General features: G+C 47.5%; 1 protein-coding gene across 4 annotated transcripts in view; it reads left to right on the forward strand.

The window, feature by feature from the left end:
* LOC115084728 (serine-rich adhesin for platelets-like) overlaps positions 1-24084 on the forward strand; it is an 859145-nt gene that overhangs the window by 692998 nt on the left and 142063 nt on the right. The gene's annotated exons all lie outside the window — the stretch shown is intronic.

The raw sequence follows: 24084 nt of genomic DNA on the forward strand, positions 1-24084 counted from the left end.
ACAAGGCTGGACAACAAGATTCTGTCTTTGGCCAGTCTGTCCTAAGGAATTTATTCCCAGTGTAGAAACCCAACTCGTCCTACCTCAACCTGCTGTGAATTTCAGGCTGCCTCATCCTTGCCAACAGCACCCCAGTTGTGGTGCCTGTTGTGTGCTGCTTGGCCTCATTCATATCACTCAGCCTGTAGCTTGCTTTTCACCCATATGTGAGGACTACCATCCTGCATGTCCTGGGAGAAAGCAGAGTTGCTTACCTGTAATAGATGTTCTCCCAGGACAGCAGGATGTTAGTCCTCACGAAACCCACCCGCCACCCCGCAGAGTTGGGTTCAATAACTTTTTCTTATTTTATTTTTTGCTCGTACTTTTGCTACCAATGAGACTGAAGGGGGGGGGGGACCCCTGGTGTTACAGGGTTAGTGGCATGCTAGGCATGCTCAGTGTGCCAGTCAAAGTTCTAGAAACTTTGACAAAATTATTCCGTGACAGGGCTCCATCTGATGATGTCACCCATATGTGAGGATTAACATCCTGCTGTCCTGGGAGAACACCTGTTACAGGTAAGCAACTCTGCAGTCTAAAATGTCCCAATAAAATAGAGTTCTTTCTTATTGAATGTGTTCCAACAAAGTAGGATCCTTTCTGTTTCACCTGATTTAGCCTTCCTCAGGGGATATGTACTGACTGTTAATCCTAGATGATATATAAAGCTATCACAGTCTCAGTAATATTCTATATTAACAGCTACTTTCATAAATGAAGGTTCCTAATTGTATTGTCAAATATCTACAAAAATATTTATCAAAAAAGAGGTTATTTAAATAAAATTTCAATTGTCACCTAATATCCACATGGGTTATTAAAAAATGTTAACCTAATATCAAGACCACAACATATTACCTAACAGTTAACAAAACATGAAGAGTAAAATTGCAGAACATATGGTTAGACATGGTTTAATGGGACATAGCCAGCATGGATTTACCCAAGGGGAGTCTTGACTCACAAATCTACATTTTTTTGAAGAAGTGAATAAACATGTGGATAAAGGTAAACTGGTAGATGTAGTGTATTTGGATTTTTAGAAGGTGTTTGAAAAAAACCCTCATGAGAGGCTTCTAAGAAAACTAAGACAACATGGGATAGGAGGTGGTGTCCTTATGTGGATTACAAACTGGTTAAAAGAAGACAGGAAACAGAATAAGATTAAATGGTCAGTTTCCTCAGTGGAAAAAGGTGCTTCTGCCATCTGTACTTGGACCAGTACTTTTTAATATATTTATAAATAATCTCGAAAGGGATATGACGAGTGCGGTGATCAAATTTACAGATGACACAAAATTATTCAGAGTAGTTAAATCACAAGTGGATTGTGCTAAATTGCAGAAGGACCTTGTGAGACTGGAAGATTGGGCGCCAAGTGTTAAGTGATTCAAATAGAGAAAAATAGCCCACACTGTAGTTACACAATGTTAAGATCCATATTAAGTATTTCCTAGCGTGTAGCAGATGGACTCAATACAAGTGGGTATAGTGTGCTCGTGCTAGCAGTTGGAGACGGATCTGACGTCAGCACGGGTACATATACCCCCACAGGAAGTGCAGCAACTCAGTAATTTCCGTCTCCAAAGCAGTTTGGAGCTACCTCAAGCTCGCTGAGCGTTCTTTCCAAATTCTAACGACTAAATTTCATAGAAGAAACCTACCTGAAGACGAGCCCCGCACTCCTGCGGTGATACCAGTCGGTCCCACCCCCAGTTGAGCTTCCCGAGGTGATTTCCGTGGTCCCTCGGAGGTAAGAGCCTCGGTCCGGTGGCCGACTCGAGGCAGGGATCTAGCCCCTGAGTGAGAAGGGCTCGGGCGCGGCTTAGAGGCAGCCTCGGTCCCGGCGAGGACTTGGCCCCCGAGCGAGACTAGTTCGGGCGCGGCCTAGAGGCAGCGGGTGCACTTCCTCGAGCACGGCGGTGATGGTAATCACCCTCTCCCCCCGCAGCCGGAGACCGCCCGGGTCGCAGCCGGGAAGCGCCGAAGACATCTTTACTTGTTGATCTCCGAGGGAGCGAGGATCAGCGGAGTCTGCCTACGTGGCAGCCCGCCAAGGAGGTCGCCATCTTGCCTGCCTGCTCACCTTCTGCCCTGGTTCATGGCCGCACTCTAGCGCTCAGGCCAGACTGAGCGCATAGGCGAAAGGCGTATATGCTAGGCGCCCGAAGATCTTGGGCGCATATTCGATAGAGCCGTACATTGAAGTCCCCTGGCTTCATGTCGAGGAGCGCTCGTTGCTAAGATAGGCGTACGTTGCAGGACACGTGGCTACACGCACATCAGTAGGCGCACGTTGCTACGCGCACGGCGGTAGGCGCCCGTTGCTACACGCACGTTGATAGGCGCAAGTCGGTAGGCGCCCGTTGCTACGCACACGTCGGTAGGCGCACACCGTTAGGCGCATGTTCATAGGCGCACGTTGTTAGGTGCACGTTGATAGGCGCACAGTTAGGCGCACGTTCATAGGCGCCCGTTGCTACGCGCACGTTGGTAAGCACATGTTGCTAAGCACACGTTGGTAGGCGCACACTGTTAGGCGCACGTTCATAGGCGCCTGTCGCTAAAGCGCACGTTGTTAAGCACCCGTTGATAGGCGCACATTCTTAGGCGCCCGTTGATAAGCACATGTTGATACGCGCACGTGGACAGGCGCATATTGGTAGGCGCACATTTTCCGCGCATATTACAAAGCGCAGACTCCAGCTGGGAGAAGATAACAGACGAAATGGAGCGTAAGGGAGCCCATGCGTCCGCAGAGCAGGCACCTCCAGAATCAGGCATAAGAGCTCTAAGCCTCTGCTCAGCATGCAACCTCAGAGCCACACAGAGTGAGGAAGCAGACTCCCTATGTGCCCAATGTGAGGAGGCCCTGGGAATTCCAGGCCAGGACCGGTCCCAGCCCAGCGCACTTGCCAGTTCCTCAGGGAACACCCCGGACCTAGCAGGCCGCGGTGGGCAGCCAGGGAACCAGAGAGACCTGGTGCCCCTAAGGCCAGATCCTGCTTCGCTCTCCTGGGTGGAATTGTTCAAGGGGATTCATGCCTTTGTCAGAATGCAGGCTGATCCCCGAACGGGTCCATACGTACTGGATGACCCGGCCCCTGGACCCTCAAGACCTAGGCACGGCCACTCGCCACCAGGAAGCCCCACTTATGGGGATTCAGATTGTTCTGAGGAAGAAGACGAGCTCCCCGAGGAGGGAGAACTTCCCTCGGGGATAGAACCATATCGGACCATGAGACGATTCTTTCTGAAAGAGGATCTCCCAGGCCTGGTCTCTCAATGCCTGTCGGAACTGGCTATCCCGGGCCATGACACCCCAGGGGAACCTAGAATGAACCCCCTGTTAGAGGACCTGCGCCAAACGGCTCACCATTTTCCCCTCCTACAAGCAGCACAGCAGCTAATCGATCTGGAATGGAATGCGCCGGAGGCCTCATTCAAAGGGGGTCGGGCCTTGTCTGGCATGTACCCCTTAAATCCGGCAACCAAGGAGCTGCTGGCGTGCCCCAAGGTAGACGCCATAGTTAGCGCAATTGTAAAGGGCACCACCATTCCGGTGGAAGGGGGGGGCGGCCCTCTGGATGTACATGACCGGCGCATGGACGCCATTCTGAAACAAGCCTTTGAGGTGGCAGCCATGTCCCTACGAATTGCGACCTGCTGCACCGTGGTGACGCGTTCCTGTTTATCACAGGCTAGGAACAACACCCCGGGAGAAGAGATGGAATCAGCTCTCTCGTTCCTCACTGACGCAGCCTCCGACCTAGTCCGTACGGCAGCCAAGGGAGTGTCATCCTCAGTGGCAGCCCGGAGACAGCTCTGCCTACGTAATTGGTCGGCCGACTCCTCCTCCAAGACACATCTCACGAGAATGCCCTTCAAGAGATCCCTCCTGTTCGGCAGCGAGAAACTAGCTAATAAATGGGGCGCCTCTCCATTACCCCGTCTACCAGAAGACAGGTCAAGGAGGAGCCAGCGCCCTTTTCCTAGGCCATCCAGAGGTAGAAACTCTCAGCGCTTCAACCCTTACAGGGCTCGCTACCAAGCACCTCGTTCTCAGGCCAGGAACCAGTCCTTTCGGACCAAGCACAACAAGAGGAGAACCGGCTCGGGTTCTGGTCCCGGCCGCACCCCACAATGACAGTCAGCTGACCCATCCGGGGGTAGCGGCCATAGGGGGCAGGCTAACCCTTTTCTACCGCAGTTGGGTCGAGATTACCTCGGACCAGTGGGTCCTCGCCATCATCCGAGAAGGGTATTACCTGGACTTTCTTCGGCTCCCGCCGGACAAGTTTGTGGAATCTCCTTGTTCACCCCTCAAGAAGGCGGCACTAGAAGTTACCTTGCGGAGGCTCCTGTTCCTAAAAGCCATAATCCCAGTGCCTGCAGGGGAGATAAATTCTGGGATTATTCCATTTATTTCATAGTACCCAAGAAGGAGGGCACTTTCAGGCCCGTCCTGGACCTCAAGTCAGTCAACCGACACCTACGGGTCCCCAGCTTTCGCATGGAAATTCTGCGGTCTGTCAAAAATGCAGTACAGCCAGGGGAGTTTCTCACATCCCTAGATCTGTCAGAAGCCTACTTGCATATCCCAATCCATCGGGATCACCAGTGCTATTTACGATTCAAAGTCCTGAACCAACACTTCCAGTTCCGAGCTTTACCCTTTGGGTTAGCCACCGCGCCGCGGACCTTTACCAAGGTCATAGTAGTAGTGGCGGCGTCCCTCAGGAAGGAAGGAATCCTTGTCCATCCATACCTGGACGATTGGCTGATCAGGGCAAAGTCACCGGAGGAGAGCCACCAGGCAACCAACAGAGTTATAGCTCTTCTGGAAAGCCTGGGATGGGTAGGATTTTATTTATTTATTTATTTAGAGATTTTTATATACCGCGGTACATATAGATATACATCACCTCGGTTTACAGAAAACAATAAATTAGCAACAGGCTTTACATACAACAGGTTATACAGTAAGTAAACAACAGGTAAACAACAGGTTATACAGAAAGTAAACAAGTAACAGCTATAGGCTTTACATAAATAACAGGTTTCAGGAGAACATACTATAACTTCTTTAACTGTAAAAACCAAGGCATATTCTATTTCAACAACGAGGCAGGAAAGAAAATATGCCATTAACCTGTTAAAGGCCTAATCCAATGTCAGGTTAATGTCAGATCACAGATATTGCACAAAGGGAGAGAAGGAGTAAATGGAGCACAGAGAAATTAGCAGATTGAAACAAACATGGGGAGTGCGGATGAACAGCGAGCTGGTGAAGAATAAAACATGAAAACTGCATTTCAGATTAGTCAATGATCATTGAGTGAAAGCTTGTTCAAACAACCAGGTTTTGAGGTTTTGTTTGAAAGTTTTATGGCAGGATTCGAGATGTAAGTCCAAGGGCATATTGTTCCAGATGTTGATACCAGCTATGGAGAAAGAACGGTCTCTTGTGGACACGTGTTTGATGTGTTTGAGTGGATGAGAGGCTAGTTTAGCTTGGTGGATATTTCTAATTGGTCTATTAGATGTGCGAATTATAAACTGATCAGAAAACCATTGCATCTCTTGATTGTGTATTGATTTATGAATGAGTGAGAGTACTTTAAAAGTAATCCTGTAAGCTACGGGAAGCCAATGTAGGAACATGAGGGCTGGAGTGATGTGTTCGTGTCGGCGAGTATTGGTAAGTAAGCGAGCAGTAGCGTTTTGCAGCATCTGTAATGGTTGAATTGTGTTTTTCGGGAGACCTAGAAGTAATGCGTTACAGTAGTCTAGTTTCGGCAGTATTGTGGCTTGTAACACTGTCCGGAAGTCCTGAGCATGTAAGAGAGGTTTAATTCTTTTTAGCGTATGTAGCTTAAAGAAACCATTTTTGATTGTGGCCAAGATGAAATTCTTTAATGAAAAGTGATTGTCAATCATAACGCCAAGGCTGCGGACTTGCTGCAAATGGGGATGGTCTGATGTTGAGATAGGTGTGGTGTTAGCGGTGATGTTCTTGTGTGGCGTGATGATGAGGAGTTCTGTCTTGTTAGTGTTTATTGCAAGAAAGTTTTCAGTGAGTAGATTTTTGTGAAGATTTTTGAACTCTTGTTCAAGTAGTAAACTTGAACAAGAGTTCCCTAAAGCCTTCTCAGTCGCTGGAATACCTAGGAGTCTGATTCGACACCCAGGAAGACAAGGTCAGTCTGACCGCCAAGAGGAGAGCAAAGCTCCGGAATCGTCTGCAGGCCCTGCTGAGCGCCACCCGGCCCACAGCGTGGGATTACCTACAGGTCCTCGGCCTTATGGCATCCACTCTGGAGGTGATACCATGGGCGCAGGCTCATATGAGACCATTACAACGCGCCCTCCTATCTCGGTGGAGCCCACAATCACAGAACTACACCATACACCTACCTCTACCAGCCAGAGTGCGGAATCAGATACGGTGGTGGTTGCAGCCCGGCCACAAGAGCCGGGGGTCAAGAATATCCTCCCCAACCTGGACCCTGCTCACTACAGATGCCAGCCTGAACGGATGGGGAGCACACTGCGAAGAACTCACCGCCCAAGGGCGGTGGAACATCAACCGACTAGAGGCACGGGCAGTCAGGATAGCATGCCTGCGATTTGCCCACAGACTCCGAAACAGAGCGGTCAGAGTGATGCTCACGGACTGCACACCAGACATCTGTGCAGTCACTGAAACATGGTTCAAAGACTCAGACACCGTCCATATAAACCAACTCCCAACCACCCTTTATGACATCTTCCCCATCCACCGACCCAAAAAAAGAGGAGGTGGAATCCTCTTAGCAGCTAAAAAATTCCTCAACCTCAAACCCATCAGCATAGCCACTCCACCCAAACTTGAAATAGGTCTATTTAGGGCAGATGCCCTGCAAATCTGTCTTGTCTACGCCCCCCCCCCACCATCCTTGAGTCCGACCCGTCTCCCTTAATTGAATTTTTTGTAGAATGGATAAAAACTGACACCCCCTCCATCATCCTCGGAGATTTTAATCTCCACGTTGACTCTCTCCCCCCCACTGCATCCTGCGACACCTTCATTCAATCCCTCCTTGCCATAGGCTTCCGACAAATCATAGTAACCCCAACCCACAAAGCTGGCCATACGCTAGACCTGATGTTTATCAACTCTAGCTTCCAAACCACCACCACACCCACCTGCACCCCAGTGCCCTGGTCCGACCACTGCCTCATTGAAAGCCGACTCTCTGCCATGAGACCTCTTCCTAGTAACCATACACATCACACTACCATAATTTCCAGAAAAACTTGCCCCAGCGACAAACTTACAGATGCATTAGCCTCGTCCTTACCAAACCTAATCTGCTCTGACCCCGACACAGCCTTAGCGTCCTGGAATAGCCTTACAGAAGACATAGCCAATAAACTATGCCCCCTCTCTAAACGAGTCATAAACACCTCTGCGAAACCCTCCAAGCCCTGGTACACCCAAGAGCTAAAAATCCTAAAAAATAATCTCAGACAGAAAGAGAGAATATGGCGCAAGGACCCTACCCCGCAACACTCCTCTAGCTACAAAACAGCATTACACGAATACAGACTATCTACACTCAAACACAAACGTGACTTCTACTCAAAAAAAATCCATGACTATAAATTCAACCCCAAAGTGCTTTTCTCCTATGTCGCCAGCCTCACCACCCCCATCCCTCCTACCATACCAGACTCTGAGGCAGCCGCCAAATGTGAGGAACTGGCCATCTACTTCCAGAGTAAAATCGCCAACCTCCTCTCCAGATTTCCGTTCTCCAATCTCTGTGCCCCCACCACCCTTACTCCTATCCCCGCCTCATCCCAACCCACAATGGCCACTCTTGACTTCACTTCCTCTAAGGAAATCATTAGCCTCCTTCGTAAACTTAAGCCAGCTTCTCACCCTAGCGACACCATCCCCACCAAAGCGCTGATAGCCATCCCAAACAGCATAGCTAGAGCCATAGCAGACATTATCAACTGCTCCCTCACCCATGGGATGGTCCCAGACTCACTTAAGCACGCTGTCGTCAAACCCCTTCTTAAAAAACCCTCCCTAGACCCTAAAGACCCCTCCAATTTCCGCCCCATCTCCAACCTCCCTCTTATTTCCAAGCTAATGGAAAAAGTTGTTAATTCGCAACTGATGGATTACCTTGAAGATCACGCTATCCTCCATGTTTCCCAATTTGGCTTCAGAAAACATTTTAATACCGAATCCCTACTCCTCTCCCTAGCCGACTACCTCCTCAGAGGTCTGGGCCAAGGCCACAGATACCTCCTTGCCCTCCTTGACATTTCGGCGGCTTTTGATACCATCAGCCACCACCGCCTCCTGACACGGCTAGAAAGCATCGGCATCTCAGGAATAGCTCTCGCCTGGTTCAAATCCTATCTTTCAAACAGAAAGTTCTCTGTCAAAATTGGAAACAACCTCTCTGCTTCACACCCTTTACAACAAGGAGTCCCGCAAGGCTCATCTCTTTCCTCAACCCTCTTCAATATTTATATCACCCCCCTCTGCCAGCTCCTCACTGACCTTAAACTCAAATTCTATCTCTATGCTGATGATGTTCAGATCATCATTCCCATTCATAGCTCTATATCTGACGCCCTGGAGCACTGGGAAAATTGCCTTGCAGCCATCAACTCCCTCCTCACCAACCTTCAGCTTGCCCTCAACGCAAACAAAACGGAACTCCTCCACATCTCCTCGCAACCGCCTGACCTCATACCTAATGACCCTAAACTTAACCTCCTCTCAGGTCAACCAGCTGTTAGGGACCTCGGAGTTCTCCTTGATCCCAACCTTAGCATGAAACCACAAATCAAATCTATCCTCAAAGCAGGCTTCTTCAAACTCAATGTTCTTAAGAAACTCCGACCCCTGCTGTACACCCAAGATCTCCACACAGTGATCCAAGCCACCCTTACCTCCAAACTGGACTATTGTAATGCCCTCCTCCTAGGGCTCCCCTTATCTTCAATAAAACCCCTTCAACTTTTGCAAAACGCCACTGCAAGGCTCATTACCAACACACGCATACACGAACATATTACCCCTGTCCTCAAGGATCTACTTTGGCTTCCCATCCTTTTCCGTATACACTACAAGACCCTGACCATAGTACACAAATCTATCCACACACACAACTCCAACTGGCTTGACCTCCCTTTCACTGCGCCCCTGTCCTCCCGAGCCACCAGATCTGCCAACAAAGGTAATCTACATGTACCGTCCTTGAAGGCAGCTCATCTCTCCTCCACCCGTGACCGCTCCATATCCATTGCCGGCCCCGCCCTCTGGAACTCCCTACCCGTCCACTTGCGCCTTGAACCCTGCGCCATCAAATTCAAAAAGAAACTAAAAACATTCCTGTTCAACCAAGCCTACACAGAATAGACCCTCCCTTCCCTCTATCGCTCATACCCCCTAGGTGACCGCCCTTTTCCTTATATTAAGGAATCTAATCACAATGTACATTGTTGTCTTCTTGTTATGACCTCTTGTTGATTTCTTGTTGTTTAATCTATTTTCCCTACTGCCCAGTTCGCCTCCCCTGTTGAAATGTACTTCTAAATCTTTTGTTAATATGTGAACCGGTATGATGTCCCCACTAATACCGGTATATAAAAGTTTCTAAATAAATAAATAAATGGTTTCTAAATAAATAAATAAAGTTTCTAAATAAATAAATAAATAAATAAAGTTTCTAAATAAATAAATAAATAAATGGTTTCTAAATAAATAAATAAAGTTTCTAAATAAATAAAGTTTCTAAATAAATAAATAAATAAATAAAGTTTCTAAATAAATAAATGGTTCCGCCCTGTCGGTTGATGTATGCCACCACAGTGGCATACATCAACCGACAGGGCGGAACCAGAAGCCGACAGGTATCCCTAGAAATAGCCCCCCTGATGTCCTGGGCGGAAGCAAATCTACAGGACATTCTCCTCCGTCCACATCGCCGGGAAGGACAACACCACGGCAGACTTCCTCCGCAGAGAAAGCCTAAATCCGGGGGAATGGCAGCTGTCGCCCACAGCTTTCCAGATGATTGTGGATCAGTGGGGGACGCCGGACATGGACCTACTAGCGGACAGGTCCAACGCTCAAGTACCCAGATATTTCAGCCGCAGGCGGGATCCTCTATCCCAGGGGATCGATGCCCTGGTCCAGCCATGGCCTCAGGGGATCCTGCTATATGCCTTTCGTCCATGGCCCCTGCTGGGCGCCATTATACAAAAGATTCAGCGGCACAGAGGCCTAGTTCTTCTAGTGGCCCCGGACTGGCCAAGAAGACCCTGGTACACAGACATGAGAAGACTACTGGCAGGGAATCCATTTCCCCTGCCTCCACACAGGGACCTGCTGAGACAAGGTCCCATCCTCCACGAGGATCCAGCTCAATTCTCTCTTACGGCCTGGCCATTGAGAGGGCTAGACTGAAGAAAAGAGGATACTCGGGGCCGGTAATAAATACACTCCTCCGAGCACGCAAGTTATCCACATCCCTAACATATATAAGGATCTGGAGAGTATTTGAAGCCTGGTGCGAAACTCACGGCACCAATCCACATGCCGCTAAGATCCCTATCATTTTGGATTTCCTGCTAGATGGACTTCAGAAGGGTCTGTCCCTCAATTCCATCAAGGTTCAAGTGGCAGCGCTATCCTGCTACGGTCCCCGGAGTGACGGCAACAGCATTGCCACACACCCAGACGTTTCACGTTTCCTGAAAGGAGTCAAACACATTCACCCGCCACTGAAGTGGCCAGTGCCCCTGTGGAACCTCAACCTAGTTTTGGAATTTCTAGCGGGACCCGCCTTCAGACCCCTTCGAGGCCTGTCCCTCCGTTTGTTAACCTTGAAGATGGTGTTCCTGCTGGCCGTATGCGCAGCACGCCACATCTCAGAGCTACAAACGCTGTCCTGCCGTGATCCGTTTCTCTGAATCACTCCAGAGGCTATCCATCTTCGCACGGGTCCTTCCTTCTTACCCAAAGTAGTCTCACACTTCCACCTCAACCAAACCATATCCTTGCCAACCACAGGTTTGAAGAAATCGGAAGACTGTTGAATATTGCGCCATCTCGACATCTGCAGGCTGTTGTCCAGATACCTGGAAATGTCAGAAGCAGTACAAAAGACGGACCACCTGTTCGTACTTCACATCGGGAAGAAGCAAGGGGAAGCGGCCTCACGGGCAACTATCGCCCGCTGGATCAAAGAAGTTATAAAAGCGGCCTACGTAGAGGCGGGAAAACCACCGCCTCTACATGTCAGGGCTCACTCTACCAGAGCACAAGCGGCCTCCTGGGCAGAAACTAGGATGCTTTCGCCGGCAGAGATATGTAAAGCGGCAACGTGGTCCTCCCTCCATACCTTCTCCAGATTCTACCGTCTGGACGTCCAGGCCAGGGAGGACACAGCATTTGCGAGGGCAATCCTAAACGGACCTCGGGCAGCCTCCCACCCAGTCCGGGAGTAGCTTTTGTACATCCCACTTGTTTTGAGTCCATCTGCTACACGCTAGGAAATGTAGAGATTACTTACCTGATAATCTCGTTTTCCTTAGTGTATGCAGATGGACTCAGCATCCCGCCCGGCTGCCGGTATACATGGGGATTCACCGACTCATGGTAAGCCATGTTTTCTTATATAGGGCATCCACCCTGCCGGGTGTCGACGCCTTCCGGTTGAGAACACTGGCGGTCTCCAGCTTCTATCAATCGGTCAGGGTAATCCTGTTCATTTCATTGATCGGTCAGTCACACATATATCCATAAAGCTTTTGCAAGGAAGATTACTGAGTTGCTGCACTTCCTGTGGGGGTATATGTACCCGTGCTGATGTCAGATCCGTCTCCAACTGCTAGCACGAGCACACTATACCCACTTTTTTTGAGTCCATCTGTATACACTAAAGAAAACAAGATTATCAGGTAAGTAATCTCTACATTACCACCTAGGAAATCTAGGCGTCATAGTGGACATAGTGGATAAAACATTCAAATCATCAGCTCAGTGTGCTGCAGTGGTCAAAAAAGGCAAATGTTAGGAATTATTAGGAAGAGACTGAGAAATGAAACTGAGAATGTCATAATGCCTCTGTATCACTCCATGGCTAAGCTGCACCTTGAATAATGTGTGCAATTCTGGTTGCTGCATTTCAAAAAGAATATAGTTGCACTGGAAAAAGTACAGAGAAGGGTGACCAAAATGAGAGAGTGCATGGAACGGCTCCCCTATGAGGAAAGGCTAAAGAAGTTAAGGCTGTTCAGCTTGGAGAACAGATGACTGAGGGGGGATATGATAGAGCTCTATAAAATAGTGAAAGGACTAGAATGGGTAAATGTGAATAGGTTATTTACTCTTTCAGATAATAAAAGGACTAGGGGGCACTCCATGAAGCACATTTAAAACAAATTGGAGAAAATTCTTTATCACTAAATGTTCAATTAGGCTCTGGAATTTGTTGACAGAGGATGTGATTAAGGTAGTTAATGTACCTGAGTTTAAAAAAGGTTTTAATACATTTCTGGGTGAGAAGTCCATAAACTGTTATTAATCAAGTTGACTTATGGAATGGCTACTACTAATTCTGGTATTAGTAGAATGGGATCAATTTAATGTTTGGGTACTTGCCAGGTACTTGTAACTTGGATTAACCACTGTTGGAAACAAGATGCTATGCTTGATGGACCCTTGATCTGACCCAGTATGGCAACTTCTTATGTTCTTATGCAGAAGATGAAATGGGCAGGAACAATGCCCCCTTGCTTCTGCCGTCCCTGCTGGAGGATTTTGAAATGGTGATGGTAGCCCTAGAACTGGTGCTGGCCACATCTGAGATAGGTGTCAAAGTGATGTCACTTTGGCCAACAGCACCATTTTTAAATCCTCCAGGCAGAGAGGAGCGAGTGGGCATCACTCCTGCCCATTTCATCTTCCAGATGCAGACTTCTATGAAGGGATAAGTGAGATTCAAGGAGGGAGATCCTTAGCCCCAGCAAATATTTCCAAGGGTGGTGGGATGGGCCCATGGAGTCCCTAGCTCAGCCCAGTCAGATAGGTCTAGGCCTTATAATTTTCTTGCAGGGATCGGAGTGAGACAGAGAGGCCTTAGTCGGGTTTTGCTGTGCCAAAACTCCATGGCTGCCTTGCAGGGTTACAGGCAAAAAATAAATAAAAACCCTTCTGAAATGAAAAAAATAAACCAAAATAAATTTTGTCCTGCACATCCCTATTGAAAGGATGACAAAAAATTCTTAAGAAAATATAAAAAGGATTATTGCTTCTTTCACTTAAATAAAGTGACATTTCACTTTAGTTTGTAAATTATACTGTATGTCTTAACTTGATAAATTGTTTATTTGGTAAATATGGTATTTGCATATAATTTAAATATTGTTTAAAAACAAAACTGACTTGAATGAGTAAATGTGAAACTTATTTACTCTTTTGGATAATACAAGGACTAAGGACACTACATGAAGTTAGCAAGTAGCACATTTAAAACAAATCTGAAAAACCTCGTTTTCACTCAATGCTCAGTTAAGTTCTGGAACTCGTTGCCAGAGGATGTGGTTAAGGCAACTATTATAGCTGGGTTTAAAAAAGGTTTGGTTAAGTTCCTGGAGGAGAAGTCCATAAACTGCTATAAATCAATAGGGAATAGCCATTGCTTGTGGCCAACATTAGAAGCATAGGATCTATTTATTTATTTATTTATTTAAAGAAATGTTGTAAATAAGTTACCTCAGTTATTATGGTTGCTCCTCTCTCTACGTTTATTTCTGCCCTTTTCCCCTTTTCTTTTCTTTTCGTTCCCAACCCCTCCTCCCCCCTTTTCTCGCCTGCTCCCCGTTCATTGTATTTCCTCCTTTCTTGAGTTAATTGTAAACCGGCGTGATGTGTCCCCACGTCGGTATATTAAAAGTTCTTAAATAAAATAAATAAATAAATATAATGTTTGCATACCTGCCAGGTACTTGTGACTTGGATGACCACTGTTGGAGATAGGATACTGGGCTTGAAGGATCCTTGGCCTGACCCAGTATGCCGTATATTATGTTCTTATGTGAATTTTTATGTAAAATTATGAAAGTTTGCCAGATAATTACAACAGAATTCTGAAGTCTGCCACAGAATTTGCCAACTCTTGCCACAAATTCATGTTCTTATGTGAATGTTTATGTAAAATTATGAAAGTTTGCCAGATAATTACAACAGAATTCTGAAGTCTGCCACAGAATTTACCAACTCTTGCCACAAATTTTTAAAACATCTGCCACAGAAACCAGGCACTCTGCTTTTAACCTGGAAGTAAAATGCATTAAACCAGTGTTTGTTCCACCTCTAATTTTACAACTGCCAAGTAAAATATATATTCCAGAATTCCTTAGAAGATTAACTAGAAATAAAAACATGGAACAGCTTGGTTGAATTAGTGTCCACCTTCTTGTGTTTCTGTATCAATCCTACATACTTAAAGCTGTGGCATAACCAGTCATCGCCAAAAGCACATACAAAGTGAATTGGCTCCACCTATTTTAAGCTGTACTAATTTACATGATGACAGGATAAATTCAGCAGTTCAATTTGGTTCTCTACTGGGTGGTATATTTTACCCAACTAAAAGCACCAAGAAGCTCTCAAAAGAACTCAGGAAGAAATTTGTGGGAAGGCACAGATTTTGGGATGGGTATAAAAGAATTGCAAAGTCTTTGAATTTCTATTGGAGCCACACAGTGGAAGGTATATAGCACCACCTAGACCCTGCCTAGATTAAACTATCCCTCTATACTGAATGACTGATCAGGTAGACAACCAGGAAGTGTGGTCATTAGCGGAGAGTCATTTTCAAATCAATCTGTGGTAGCTGGGCCATTTGTTATGCACTCATAGCTTTCTCTCACCTTCTGTCAGGAAAGAAAATTTTGATCCAGACTATCAGGTGCACTGTTCTTTTTTTTTTTTTTTTAATGCCATTATTTATAATACAACACAAAGAAAACTTTGGTTACATATTTGAAGAAAGTTACATAAAGGAAATTTGTTAAACCAAAATTCTAATATAGGCAATAATACTTTTATTCTTTTTCTAAAGAAACATGTGAGGGGGAGATATTAAGGCAAAAGAGGAGTATTCAACTAAAGATTATTATTGTTACATGCTCTCCTTTAAACCATATCATTCATTAAATAGACGAGCTTTGACTTGTTGGGACAACAGTTCTGGCATTTAAGAACTCCCTTAACTGTTCTGGATTGTAGAAAACATAAGTATTTCCAGAGTACTTTATTACACACCTCGCCGGATATCTCAATAAGAAATTTGCGCCCAGGGCCAAGACCTCTGCTCGCATCATTAGGAAACTTTTACGGCGTAACTGAGTAACTCTAGAAAGATCAGGAAAAATACGAATTAACCCACCCATATAGGGAATATTCATAGCTTTAAAATAATATCTCATTATTATTGCTCTATCATATTCTGAGAAAAGTGAAACAAACAAAACCGGTCTTTCCACAATTTCAAGCCCAGAGTTCTCTAAATAAGCTGTTAAATTCTCGAATCCTCCGATATCCCCCATTGGGGATATTTGTATCTGGCTTTGTCTTTGTCTCAGGAATAATATCTTTTTTAATGCTGGTATTTGATCTTCTGGAATTTTCAAGATCTCTTTCAGATACCTTTTAAATGTTAAAGTAGGTATTTCACCAGACACTTTAGGAAAATTCATAACTCTGATATTTAATTGTCTCAGGTAATGTTCCACCGACTCCAACCTCCGCTGAGAAATAACCTGGTCTTTCAATAATTCCGCATTCAAACCAGCCAGTTGTTTTAAGTCATGGCTCTAGTTTGCTCTTCTTCTTTCAATTGGATATTATTCTCTAACACAACAAATTTCTGTGAGTTTTCTTCTGTTACCTGGGTATGCTCATTAAATACCTTTGTCATCCTCATAATCAAGTCCCAGAGCGATTCCATGGTTATCACTGCCGGTCTGACTATCTCCAGGGGGCTCCTCAAAACTCTTGCTGCCTCACTCTCTCCGGCTTCTGTTGTAAGTCTCTGCAGTATGCTCTGGGGACTCTCCCAATTCCATACCAATCCCTCCGGAGATCTAGAGGAGGTCGAGAGTCTCTCCCGATCCAGCACAGCGTCGTTCTGGCCACCCGACAAAGACGCTCACGTGGATTCACTCACCAGCGACTCTGCCGTCCCGGCGCTGACTGGAGGAGGTGCTTTCGGCTGTTCTCGCGGCTCTGGCGGGGTCAACGATATCTCCCCGGGCGACAAAATGCCTCCTCTTGCAAACTCGCCAGCGGGGCTCAAGACTCCAGTATTTGATATGGGTGTCGCATTCTGAGAAATTACCCGCTGCCCTGGGGGAAGTAAGGGCTCAGGTGGATAGACCCTTACTTTCCCTTTCCTCTTGTGAGCATATCACTTGCAAAGGTAACTTTTTCAGAAGGAAACTTGAGAGTCCTTGGGAGCATCCGCGTATGTGACCGTTCAGGGAGCCATCTTGAATCTCCCCCCAGGTGCACTGTTCTACATAAGCAAGTGGGAATGGGCATGTTTATCCTCTGCCAGAAGGCCATTCAGATTTAGTCATGGGTTCTTTGAAATAGGCTGCTTACAGGTGGGCTCTATCTCCCAGGAATTGAAAATACACTGGTGTATTGTCTCACCAGAATACTGTACCACACGAATGGTTCCTGGGTCAAAGAGAAGTGGGCAGCTTATTCAGTCTCTGGGGTCAGCCAACAATTGACCTGTTTGCATCCAACATAGTTTTGCTGCATGCTTCTGAGCAGATACAATTCAACTCCCAACACATTTCTGCTAAACTGGGGTATTCCTTTAGTTGTCACTTCTGCTTGAAGAGTCAGTGAATTGCAAACTCTGGTTTCCTATTCACCAGACAGCAAGGTGGTTCTAACTATTCACCCTGTTTCTTTTTAAGATGGTATTGCTTTTTCACATTAACCAAGCTGTTGTACTGCCTACCTTCTTTCCAAGACCATATGCTCATAAAGGGGAAAAAGCTCTTCACTTTTTTGAACTGTAAGAAAGCCTTAGCTTATTACTTGAGAAGAACTCTCCCCCTTCTTCAAGTCTCTTATCTGTTTGTATCCTTTGGGAGTGGCTGTAGCCAAAATAATTCTGTCCAATTGGCTAGCCAACTGTATTGCACTTCATTATGCACCTGCTGGCTTACAGATTACAAACTCTGTGAAGATTCATCAGGTTAGAATGATGGCATCTCAGGGCCACTTCCATTGAGGATATTTGCAAAGCTGCAACTTAATCATTTGCACACCATCATATCCCACTACTGTCTGGACAACTTATCAAGAAGTGACAGTAGCTTTAGCCAAACAGTTTTACTTAGCCTGTTTTCTCAGTAGTACACTTTTCATTGATGGGGCCAGGTTCCTTTTTTCAGTAATTTCTCTGCTATGCAACCATTTGTATGGGACTTCCCATGAGTCATGGCTAATTCTGCCCTTCTTGTCAACAGAAAAAACAAGTTTATGTACCTGTAAACAGGGTTCTCCATAAACAACAAAATCAGTCAACTGCCTCGCTAAAGTTTGAACTCTGCAAAAGACCGATCTGACGAGGCAGCACACATGCGGAAACTTCTTGTGCATGTTCAAAATTTTTTTTTACTAAGCTATTAGAGATACATCTGTTCAGTGCCATTGGATGACATCACCCATGATTCATGACTAATGTATCCTGCTGTCTATGGAGAACCCTGCTTACAGATAAGCATACTTGCTTTTTTAATCGTATATTGAGTATGCAATTTTACAAGATGCCTTTTCCTAGCGTGTAACAGATGGACTCAGGACCAATGGGTATAGTGTACTCCTGATAGCAGATGGGAGACAGAGTCAGATTTCAAGCTGACGTCAGCCTACATATACCCTTGCAGGAAGCTTAGCTCTTCAGTATTCTCCGTCTCCTATACAGAAGGGACACTACACACACTTACACAGTGTTAGAAAATCCAAACCAAAGAAGAAAGAAATCTTACCTCTACAAAACGAGCCCTGCTCTTCGGCGGTGATACCTAAGGGTCCCTCCCCCAGTCGAGAATTCCTGAGATGATTTCCAAGATCCCTCAGAGGTAAGCCTCGGTCCGGTAGCCGGTTTCCGGCATGGACTTAGCCCCCAGAGTGGCTGAGAGACAGCAGGTGCAATACCGAGCACAGCAGTGAAGGTATTTTCCCTTCCCTCCCCCCACAGCCGGAAGCTGCCCGGCACGAGACCGGGAAGCACCGAGACAAGGTAAGGTAGAAACTTTCTTAAAGTCTTCGGTCTCCAAGGCTCGGTTAGCTGCACAGATCGCCTTCCAGCGTCTGTTAAATCAGGTTGAGCAGCCCCAACCGGGCTAGACCCCGATCCTGTGCGAGGGTCCTCACATGTGGAGACCTTCCGGGGGGTTTGCCATCTCCCCCCCTTGATCGCCATATTGTCCGCACAACTGAACCGTGCGCATAGTGGCAAGCCGGGCGCGCGCATCTGTGCCGTGCGCACAGCGACACACTCAACGGTGCCGGGTGCGCAGATAGGCCTGTGCGCACAGCGGCGCACGCAACTCCATAAAGCGCACAAATAGCGGTCTGCAGGCACATCTTCCACATCCTGCACGCACATTGTCGGCGCACCCGGACCGCACAACTAAGTCTCCCGGCGCGCGCACCTGCGTGCAGACTAGTTTTGAGCCACTCCATGCGCACAAATCATGGCATCGCCGGCCAAGAAAGCCAAGGAACAAGCCCTCTGCCCAGCCTGCCACCTGAGAGCTGCGCAACCCGAAGTGGCCTCTGCCCTATGCATGCAGTGCGAAGAGACTCAGGGGGAAACCGAAGCAAGGCCCCTCTCAGCCAGTAGAGGGATCCGGCTCCACCAATGATAGTACCCCGGACCTCTGTATCTCCGACTCGGCCCCTATCCAGATGGGTATCTCGAGGGGCCTCCACTGGATTCAATATGGACCCAGGGACCTTTTCCTTGGTGGAATTCTTCAAAGGGCTGCAAACCTTTGTCCAGGCGCAATCGGTACCTCCTGCAACACAGCCCCAGTCTCCACCAGAAGCGCAAGATCTTCCAAGCACTTCTCGGACCCCCCAAGACGTGCCCCATCCAGGCAAAAGCCTCCTCCTAGGGGACACTGACACCTCGGGGGAAGAGTCTGACTTCCTGGAGGAAGGGGAAATCCCTCCAGGGATGGAACCATATTGAACCATGATGCGATTCTTCTCAAAGACGAGTTACCGGATCTCGTATGTCTGACCCTGAATATGCTGGCCATTCTAGGCACAAGTATCAGAGCGGAGCCAAAGACGAACCCAGTTTTGGTCGGTCTCCATCAGTCCTCATGCTATTTCCCAATGCTGCAGGCCGTACAACAGCTGATTGAACTGGAATGGCATGCCCCGGAGGCCAGCTTCAAAGGAAGACGGGCCCTAGAAGTCCTATACCCCATGGAACCCACGGCCAAAGAACTCCTACGGGTCCCAAAAGTGGAGGCCATGGTCTGCGCTATCTCAAAGCGCACCACCATCCGAGACGAAGGAGGAGCTGCACTCAAGGATGCCCAGGACAGACGTCAGGAATCCATCCTTAAACAATCTTTGAATGTCGCAACAATGACCCTGCAGATCAATTCCTGCTGCGCTATTGTGACACATGCCTGCTTGCTTCTCTCCAGAGACTCAACCACCTCCGCCGAAACAGAACTGGCGATACCTTTCCTCACAGATGCAACTTCTGACCTGGTGCGCATCTCAGCCAGGGGCGTCTCCTCCATAGTGACAGCCAAAAGGCAACTATGGCTCCAAAATTGGTCAGCCGACGCAACCTCCAAGACAAAGCTCACGAGAATACCTTTTAAAGGATCCCTCCTTTTCGGAAGCGAACTGGAGAAGTTAGCCAACAAATGAGGCGAATCCCCAGTACCTTGGTTACTGGAGGACAGGAACAAAAGAAACCAGTACTCCTCTCCCCGAAGAACCAAGGGCAGAGGAGTACAGCGTTTTAGACCATACAAAAACACATACCAATCGCCTCGGCCTACAGGCAGGGCCCAGTCCTTTTGGAACAGACACAATAAGAAGGGAGCTGGTTCAAGTGCAGGCCCCGGCCGCACCCCACAACGAGAATGAACAGACCCATCCACAGGAAGTAGCCATAGGGGGCAGACTTACCCTCTTCTACCAAAGATGGGTCGAGATAACATCGTACAATTGGGTCCTTACCATCATTCAAGAAGGATACTATCTGGACTTCCACAGCATCCCTCCAGACAAATTTGTGAGATCACCGTTCCACTCCATACTGTCAAAACTACTTCACCTAAAGGCGATAACCTCGTTGCCCACACACCAACAAAATACTGGTCACTATTCCATCTATTTTAGCATCCCCAAGAAGGAGAGAACGTTCAGGCCCATCCTGGACCTCAAGACTGTCAATCGCTACCTGAGAATACCGCACTTCCGCATGGAAACCCTACGCTCAGTCATAAGGGCAGTACAACAGGGAGAATTCCTGACTTCACTGGATCTATCCGAAGCCTATCGCCACATCCCGGTCCACCACGACCATCAGCGCTTCCTGTGCTTCGCGATACTGGACCATCATTACCAATTCCGGGCGCTACCCTTCGAACTAGCTACCGCTCCTCAGACATTCACCAAAATCATGATGGTAGTGGTAGCACAGTGAGGAAAGAAGGAATCCTCATACATCCGTATTTGACAATTGGCTGATCAGGGCAAAATCTTCGGAGGAAAGTTTCCAGGCGACCACTAGAGTCAAGAATCTACTGCAGAATCTCGGGTGGGTCGTCAACACAGCCAAGAGCTGCCTGCAGCCCTCCCTGTCGCTGGAGTACCTGGGAGTCCGGTTCGACACCAAGCAAGACAAGGTCGTTCTTCCCCCCACAAGGAGGAGGAAACTGATGAACCAGTTGCGAAAACTGTTGAACTATGTTCACCCCAAGGTATGGGACTACCTCCAAGTCCTCGGTCTCATGACATCAACCCTAGAAGTCGTTCCATGGGCAAGGGCCCATGTGTACCCACTACAACGTTCCCTACTGTCACGAGGGAACCCGATGTTCCAGAACTACTCCATTCGCCTCCAGCTACCAACAAAGGTTCGGACCCAGCTCCAATGGTGGCTACAGGAAGATCATCTGAGCAAGGGAGTAAGACTATCCCCACCAAGCTGGATCTTGCTCACCACGGATGCGAGCCTGCGAGGGTGGGGAGCCCACTGCCAGGAACTGATGGCCCAGGGGCAATGGGACAAGGAAGAGCCGGGATGGAACATAAACCAACTGGAAGCCCGAGCAGTCACAGACTCCAGGGCAAATCTCTCAGAGTCATGTTGAGAACGCCACAATAGTTGCCTACATCATTTGCCAGAAAGGATCCAGAAGCCAACAGGTGTCCCTGGAAATAGATCCCCTAATGGTGTGGGCGGAAGCAAACCTGCAAGGAAAAGACAACGTCACTGTGGACTACCTCAGCAGAGAGAGTCTAGACCCAGGGGAATGGACGCTGTCGACCACAGCCTTCAATGGCAGGGTGAAATGAAGAAAAGTGGATTTATATTCAGATAACAACCAACAAGGACTGAATGGCACAGGCTGGGTAAACAAATAAGCGTGGGAGTAGCTTACTTATTGCGGTAGTTATTACCCCTAACCAATTAAGCTAGATACTTGACTTAGAAGCAGTTCCAGCACTGCTCTCTACATTAATGGCAGGGGTGGAAGGGAAATAGAACCAAAAGGTTACATTAATGGCGGGGGTGGAAGGGAAATAGAACCAAACGGGTACTAAAGGCCAAGAGTAACAGATAAGTATGAAAGAGTGAGGAAAAAAAAGTGTGAAAGCTTGCTGGGCAGACTGGATGGGCCATTTGGTCATCTTCTGCCGTCATTTCTATGTTTCTATGTAAACTGCTGGGGAAACCCAGCCATGGATCTCCTGGCAACCCGGTCCAACGCCCAAGTTCCCAAGTTCTTCAGCCGCAGACGAAAACCGCAATCCGGGGAATCTACGCCCTGGTCCAGGCTTGGCCACAGGAAGTCCTGCTGTATTCCTTTCCCCCATGGCCACTACTGGGCGGGATCATCCGCAAGATAGAACACCACAGGGGGCTAGTACTTCTAGTGGCCCCGGACTGGCCAAGAAGACCATGGTACGCAGACATGCGAAGACCTCTATGCCTACCTCCACACAGGGACCTTCTCCGGCAAGGACCAATCCTCCACGAAGACTCAACTCAATCCTCTCTTCTGGCCATTGAGAGGACTCGCCTGAAGAAGAGCGGATACTCTAAGGCAGTGATTGACACCTTGCTCCGAGCACGCAAGTTCTCCACATCTCTAGCTTACATACGAATATGGAGACTATTCAAAGCCTGGTGTGAGGACCGCAAGATCCTTACGCAGACAGTCAAAATTCCCATGATCCTAGAATTTCTGCAGGACGGCTTGAAGAAGGAGTTGTCTCTCAACTCCCTCAAGGTTCAGGTGGCCGCGCTGGCCTGCTTCAGATCCAAAGTGAATGGCATTTGTCTATCAACCCATCCAGATGTTTCCCGCTTCCTGAGAGGGGTCAAGCAAATCCGACCACCATTAAAGTGGCCAGTGCCCCTATGGAATCTCAGTCTAGTACTAGACTTCCTAGTGGGAGCTTCCTTCAGACATACTCGCGGTCTGTCCCGACGGCTACTGACCTTAAAGACTGCATTCCTAGTGGCAATATGTTCAGCCAGTCGCATCTCCGAGCTTCAAGCCCTATCCTGTCAAGAACCGTTCCTCAGGTTCACACTGGGATCCATAAAGCTATGAACGGTCCCCTCTTTTCTTCCGAAGATAGTTTCTCAATTTCATCTAAACCAAACCATATCGCTACCATCTCCAGACGAATCTAAGGACTCGGAAGACTCACACCGTCTTCACCATCTAAAAGTCTGCCGACTCCTAGTCCGATATCTGGAAAGATCGGAATCCGTATGCGTCCTTCACAGTGGGAAGAAGCAAGGGGATGCGGCCTCGCAGGCAACCGTAGCCCGCTGAATCAAAGAAGTAATCAAGGCGGCCTACGTAGAGACAGTGAAGCCTCCACCTCTACAAGTCAAGGCCCAGGCAGTGTCCTGGGCGGAAATCAAGATGCTGTTGCCTGCCAAGATCTGTCAGGCGGCGACGTGGTCCTCCATACTTACCTTCTCCAGGTTCTACCGCCTGGATGTCCAGGCCCGGGAGGACACAACCTTTGCAAGGGCAGTACTAAGTGGGTCATGGGCAGCCTCCCACCAAGTTCAGGAGTAGCTTTTGTACATCCCATTGGTCCTGAGTCCATCTGCTACACGCTAGGAAATGGAGAAATTACTTACCTGATAATTTCGTTTCCTTAGTGTAGACAGATGAACTCAGCATCCCGCCCACGGCTGCCCCAAAATCCGGAAACCTCGGGTGACAATCCCCGAGAATAAGACAAGCACGGGTAAGCCAGGTATTACCCCTATTTCAAGACACCCATAGTTGCCAGGTGTTGGCGTTTCTCAGTTGAGTGCACTGGCGGTCTCCAATTTAGAAATCAGTTTAACCAGTCCTAGTTAATCAAGTTAGTCAAGTTAAACAAGTTAATCAAATTATTAAAACACACATATATCCACAATTGCTTTTCGAGGAGAATACTGAAGAGCTAAGCTTCTTGCACGGGTATATGTAGGCTGACGTCACCTTGAAATCTGACTCCATCTACCATCTGCTATCAGGAGTACACTATACCCATTGGTCCTGAGTCCATCTGTCTACACTAAGGAAAATGAAATTATCAGGTAAGTAATTTCTCCAATTTATGTGGTTAGAACACTGTTTTACCCACATAAATACTTTTTACAATTATCCTCTGTTTGTAAATAAATAAAATAACTGCAATTTACAGTCTCTTATTTTTCTTTA

This window comes from Rhinatrema bivittatum, chromosome 2 (genome assembly GCF_901001135.1).
Source record: "Rhinatrema bivittatum chromosome 2, aRhiBiv1.1, whole genome shotgun sequence".
Lineage (NCBI taxonomy): Eukaryota > Metazoa > Chordata > Amphibia > Gymnophiona > Rhinatrematidae > Rhinatrema > Rhinatrema bivittatum.